We start from the raw sequence: 6267 nt of genomic DNA, 5'->3' as shown, positions 1-6267 counted from the left end.
TAATCAAGGCCCATGCTGAATGCGCTGGGCCATGCATCCATGGAAATTATCCAATGAAAGATCTCGCCCATGGCTGAGTGATCACATCTCCACAGAAACATCCAATCAAAAGTCTCCAACTGAATCAACACCAATGCATTTCCTGCACAAGACAGCATCAAAGATAATGGCATTTTGTGGGACTTAATACATCCAAACAAGCACACCGACTATCACCATTGTTATTCAGCATTGTACTGGAAGTTCTAGCCAGAGCAATTAGGCAAGAAAAAAAAAATAATAAAAGGCATTCAAATGATAAAGAAAGAAGTGAAAGAAAAATTTACTTTAAATGGATCAGGACCTAAATAGAAGGGATAAAACCATAAAACTCCTCAAAGAAAACAAAAGTTGGAACCTTCGTAACTTTGGATTTGCTAGTGATTTTTTTAGATATGACACCAAAATCATAAGCATTGAAAGAAAAAACAGAGTCCAGGTATCATCCTGTTGCCTTAATTTGGACATTTTCTCAGCTTTATGACTGTAAGCTTGTAAGCTAATACATTCCCATTGTTAAAAGCCAGTCCTTTTCTGGTATATTGCATTTTGTCAGCTTTAACAAACAAAAACAATGATAAAGTGAAGTTTTTCTCAGGTCTGCCAGTTCAAAAATCAATGTAATCAACCAAATAAATACACTAAAGAAGAAAAAAGCTGATCATCTTGATAAATGCAGAAAAGGCACTTGAAAAAATCAAGATTAGTGCCTAATGAAAAATACCCAGGACACTAATAGAAGATAATTTCCTTCATTTGATAAAGGATATCTATGAAAACCTTAGCTAAGACTATACTAAATGGTGAAAGACTGAATGCTTTCCTAAAGATCAGGAATAAGGCAACTATGTCCACTTACTACTTCTATTCTACATTTATGAGAGGTTCTAGCCAGTGCCACAAAGCCAGAAGAAAACAGAACCAGATTAGAAAGGAAGAAACTATATTTTATAAACTGCTATATTTGATAAAATGATCACTATGTAAAAATATTTAATCTACAAGAAAAAAAGCAGCTAGAACAAGTTTCATGAAGGCTGCAGGATACAGGGTGAATAGACAAAAATAAATTATACTCGATATAATAGCAACGAACAATTGGAAAACAAAGTATTAAAACAATACCATAGCACCAAAAAATCTGTAGTCCTTAGGGATAAATTTTACAAAAGATGTATAATGTCTTTACACTCAAAGTGCCAAACACTGCTAACAGAAATGAAAGAAGGCCTAAATAACTCAAGTGATGTTTCATATTCATGGATCAGAAGGTTCAATATTGTTAAGATTTCGGTTTCCCACCAAATTGCTCTACAGAGTCAATGCAATCTCAATCAAATTCTCAACATTTAGTAGAAATTTACAAGCTGATTCTGAAATTTATATGGAAATACAAATATAAAACAAATGTTGAAAAAAAATTGGAGGACTAACACTACCTGATTTCAAGACTTATTACAAAACTACAGTAATCAACAGAGTAAGTTACTGGTATAAAGATAGATAAATGGAATAGAAGCATCCAGGAATAGACTCAGATACATATGGCCAACACATTTTTTCATAAAGGTAGCAAGGCAAAATTCAACGGGAATAGGATAATCTGTTCAACAAATGGTGCTGGAACAATTGTATAGTCATATGCAAAAATAAAATAAAATAAAATTAGATTCCCAACTTTGAGGCCAGCAGCCTTGGTTCAGCCCAGTTCCTGCCCAACTGGCTGTTGCAGCCTGGGAGAATCAGGGAAGCCTGACACCACCCCACCACCACCACCAGGAACAGAGGGGGATGCAGCACAGTTCTGATCTAACTGCTGGCCAGCAAAATTGGACCTGTGGACCCTGCAGCTTTGGCCCTTTCCAAACAGGCACCTGTGGCACCTATGATACCATTGATTCCACAAACTGTGACAAGAAACTGCAGTGAGTGACTCACTTTACCACAGCCCCGAGTGCCCAACCCCCACCCTGAGGCCAGCAGCTTCTGGTCAGCCAGGTTCCTGCCTGGCTGGCTGCCATGTACTGAGAGATTCAGGGAAGCCCTCCCTCCCAGAAACAGAGGGGGACATAGCAAAGTTCTGATCCAGCTGTTGGCCAGCAAAATTGAACCTCTAGGTCCCACTGCCTTGGTCCTTTCTGGACAGGCACCCATGTTGCCATTGTTTTCACCAATCTCAGCAGCATAGGGAATAAGGGCTAAAAATAATTTGCCTTTATAGGGCTTTGGGGAATAGGTTGCCAAAGTTGGCATCTGCTGGCTGCTTTCTTGACCCTCCTCCCAGGGCTCTTTGGAACTGGTCAGTGCCCTCTGCATGGGACCCTGGCTCTGTTTTGGCTAGGAAAAATATGAGCCAAGTGCCAAACAAGAGTTTTAACAGAAACCCAACCAACAAAATCTTAGACAAGAGAGGGAAATCGAGCATCAGAATAATCTCCTCAACATAATTAGATGCCCAGATACCAGCAAGCAATTACAAGACACGCTAAGAAACAAGAACATGTGGTCAAGCCAAAGGAACAAATTAAAAAGTCAGAGGAGAGAAAGAATTTGGTACAACTAATCAGAGATGTTCAAATAAGTCTCCTAAACCAAAGCAAGAAGTTGAAGGATTATATAGATAAAGGATAACGGATATTAAGAAGACACTGGATGAGCATAAAGAATTAGAAAGCATGTAAAGAAAAATAACAGATATGGAAATTAAAGGCACAATCGATGAGATTTAAAATATGCTGGAGTCTGGGGCTGTGGCAGGAGAGAAGATGCTGCAGTCCAAGTCCTAGAAGACCACAATCCTGGGCTGCTGGTTTCTGGTTTGGAATACCAAGTATGCTTATGAGAAAGTAGCTGGAAACTACTGAAAGGAAATTGAAAATGGCACTTCAGCTATACTAGGTCTATAATGGGAAGTGTCACAATTCAGTATTTTTGTTATGGATGTCTTTTTACATCTATGATCTGGATGGCTTTGCTCTTTATTTCAACTTCAGTGAAATGACTCAGCCACTTAAGAATGTGCCCATCAAGGGGTCTGGGTCCCACAGACCATTCCCCCCAAAATTCTATCCTTGTTTTACTCAAGGTCCATGTTGAGTATTAGAGCCACAGTTCAAAGCAAATAAGACTGCTGACATAATAAAATGAAGATCCAGGAAAAGACAGCATGAAATTCTCCCCTGAATTGCTGTGATTTTTAATGAACATGATCAGGAGTTGAGACACTTGGGCTATCAGAAACATGTCTTTATTATGCTTATTAGTAACCACTTAGGCTACCATAAAGATATGCCAGATACAAGGAATGCAGTATGTAAAGAAAAGTCCTACCCAACTGATCTTCCAGTTGCTAGCACTGTTACTTGTCTCTACAATGAACCTTACTCTGGACAGTGCACAGGGTCATAGATCAGACTCCGGCACATCTTCATGAAGTTATCCTAGTGGACAGTGATAGTGATTTTGATCATTTGAAAGGAGAACTAAATGAATATATCCAAAAATATCTCCCTGGAAAAGCTAAAGTAGAAAAAATAAGTGTGAGGGATTGATTTGAGGAAGAATGATTGGAGCAGCACATGCCACAGGAGAAGTTCTTGTGGATAGCCACTGTGAAGTGAAGGAAACATGGCTACAGCCCTTGCTTGCTGAGATCCAGGAAGACCGTAAAACCATGGTGTGCCTGATGATTGATATCATCAGTACTGATACACTCGTGTACAGCTCATCTCCTGTTGTACAAGGAGGATTCAACTGGGGACTACACTTTAAATGGGATCTTGATCCTCTTTCTGAGGACTAGGAGCTACTGCACAAATAAAATCAACCAACTTTATAGACTACATGTGAAAAAGGAAGATTTAGTTCATTTACACCCTCCCTTTCTACTCTTTACCTCCTAGCATTGTAGTATGATTATTTTTTAATGATTGTATTGGCTACTTTTGATACTTTAAATAAATCTGTTTCTTGTTCTGCCAAAAAAAAAAAAAGATATATATGCATGCTAGAGGCATACAATAGCAGATCTGATCAGGCAGAAGAAAGGATCAGTGACCTAGAAGACAGGACATCAAAAATTGAACAGATGAAAGAACAGAGTGAGAACAGAATGGGAAAAAATGAGCAGGGTTTCAGGGAACTGAATGACAACACAAGGCACATGAACATACACGTGTCTTGGATGTCCCAGAAGAAGGGAAGAATGGAAAGAATAATGGACGAAATAATGGCCAAGAACTTCCCAACTCTTATAAAAGGCATTGATATCCAGGTCCAAGAAGCTCAACATATGCTAAACCAAGTAAATCTTAATAGATATACTCAAAGACACAAACTAATCAGAATGTCAAATGCCAAAGATAAAGAGAGCAATCTGAAAGCAACAAGATAAAATTGATTCATTACATATAAGGTGTTCTAGTTTGCTAATGCTGCCAGAATGCAAAATACCAGAGATGAATTGGATTTTATAAAGGGGGTTTATTTGGTTACAAAGTTATAATCTTAAGGCCATAAAGTGTCCAAGGTAAGAGGGTACCTTCACTGAAGGATGGCCTATGGCATCCAGAAAACCTCTTAGCTGGGAAGGCACATGGCTGGCATCTGCTCCAGATTTCTGGTTTCAAAATGGCTTTTTCCCAGGATGTTTCTCTCTAGGTTTCAGCTTCTTTCCAAAATGTCACTCTCAGTTGCTCTTGGGGCATTTGTCCTCTCTTAGCTTCTCTGTAGCAAAAGTCTGCTTTCAAAGGCCATCTTCAAAATGTTGCTGTAAGCTTCAGCTCCTCTCAGCTTGCATGCATTCTTCAAAGTGTCCCTCTTGGCTGTAGCAAGCTCTCTCCTATCTGAGCTTATATAGTGCTCTAGTAAACTAATCAAGGCCCATGCTGAATGGGCAGGGCCACACCTCCATGGAAATTATCCAATCAGAGTTATCAACACAGTTGGGTGGGGCACATTTCCATGGAAACACTCAAAGAATTGCAATCTAATCAACACTAATACATCAGCCCACACAAGATTACATCAAAGGTAATGGCATTTGGGGGGACATAATGCATTCAAACCGACACACAAGGGATACCCAATAAGACCAAGCACTGATGATTCCCATTAGAAATCATGGAGGCAAGATGGCAGTGGTATGATATATTCAAGATACTGAAAGAGAAAAATTCCCAGCCAAAAATTCCCTATCTGGCAGAATTGTCCTTCAAAAACAAGGGAGTTTAAGATATTCACAGATAAGCAGAAGCTGAGAGAGTTTGTAACAAGAGGCCTGCCCTACAAAAATACTTTGGGGAGTCCTGTGGGCTAAAAGGAAAGATGAGAGAAAGGCTTGGGGAGGAGAGTGAAGAAACGTATATTATCAGTTGTGCTGGTTTGGATATAATATGTCCCCCCAAAAAGCCATATTCATTAATGCAGTCTTGTGGGGGCAGACTGATTAGTCTGTTGATTATTGTAGAACCTCTGACTGAATTATTTCCATGTAGGTGTGGACCCCGCCCATTCAGGGTGGGTCTTGATTAGTTCACTGGACTACTTAAGAGAGCTCTGGAGCCAGAGCTAAAGGAGATGCTTAGAGATGCTTGGAGTTGCAGACAGAAGGACATTTGGAAATGCTAATCAAAGAGAAGAAACCCAGAGTTTGCCCCAGAAAAGCTAAAAGAGGACTCCCAGATGCTTAGAGAGAAATCTCCTGGAAGAAAGAAGCAAGGAGGCACAGGAGCTGAAACACAACCTGGGACAAGCACACACCAACCACATGCCTTCCCAACTGACAGAGTTGTTCCGGGCACCATCAGCTGTTCTTCAGTGAGGGTATTCTCTTGTTGATGCTTTAGTTTGGACACTTTTATGGCCTTAGCACTGTAAATTTGTAACCAGATAAAACTTTTATAAAAGCCAATCTGGGGGAGAAACTAAGATGGCGGCTAGGAGAGACAAGGCAAAACACCTCCATGAAAAATACATAAAAGCCAGAAAGTGACCCATAACACCAGTTCCAGTGATGCACCAGCTGGACAAGGTCTGCTAAAACCACAGGGACTATGTACTTGGTGAAACCAGGAGTCTGTGTTCTGAAACGAGGGAGTAAACCTGCTGAATGCCTGGCAGCCATGCTGTGATGTGAAGAAACCATGGGTTGGTGTTTGGAGACAGACTAGTTCTTTTTTAAAAAAACCAAAAGTGGCTGCAGATACAGCAGCAAGAACCGCATGGCAG

The 6267-nt window shown here is 40.1% G+C and overlaps 1 pseudogene; it reads left to right on the top strand.

The window, feature by feature from the left end:
- The first annotated feature begins 1588 nt into the window (after positions 1 to 1588).
- LOC119532269 lies at positions 1589 to 4488 on the top strand (annotated as a pseudogene).
- Positions 4489 to 6267: the final 1779 nt, after the last annotated feature.

This window comes from Choloepus didactylus, chromosome 1 (genome assembly GCF_015220235.1).
Source record: "Choloepus didactylus isolate mChoDid1 chromosome 1, mChoDid1.pri, whole genome shotgun sequence".
In the NCBI taxonomy this organism is placed as follows: Eukaryota; Metazoa; Chordata; class Mammalia; order Pilosa; family Megalonychidae; genus Choloepus; species Choloepus didactylus.
This window is presented reverse-complemented; position numbering and strand designations above follow the sequence as displayed.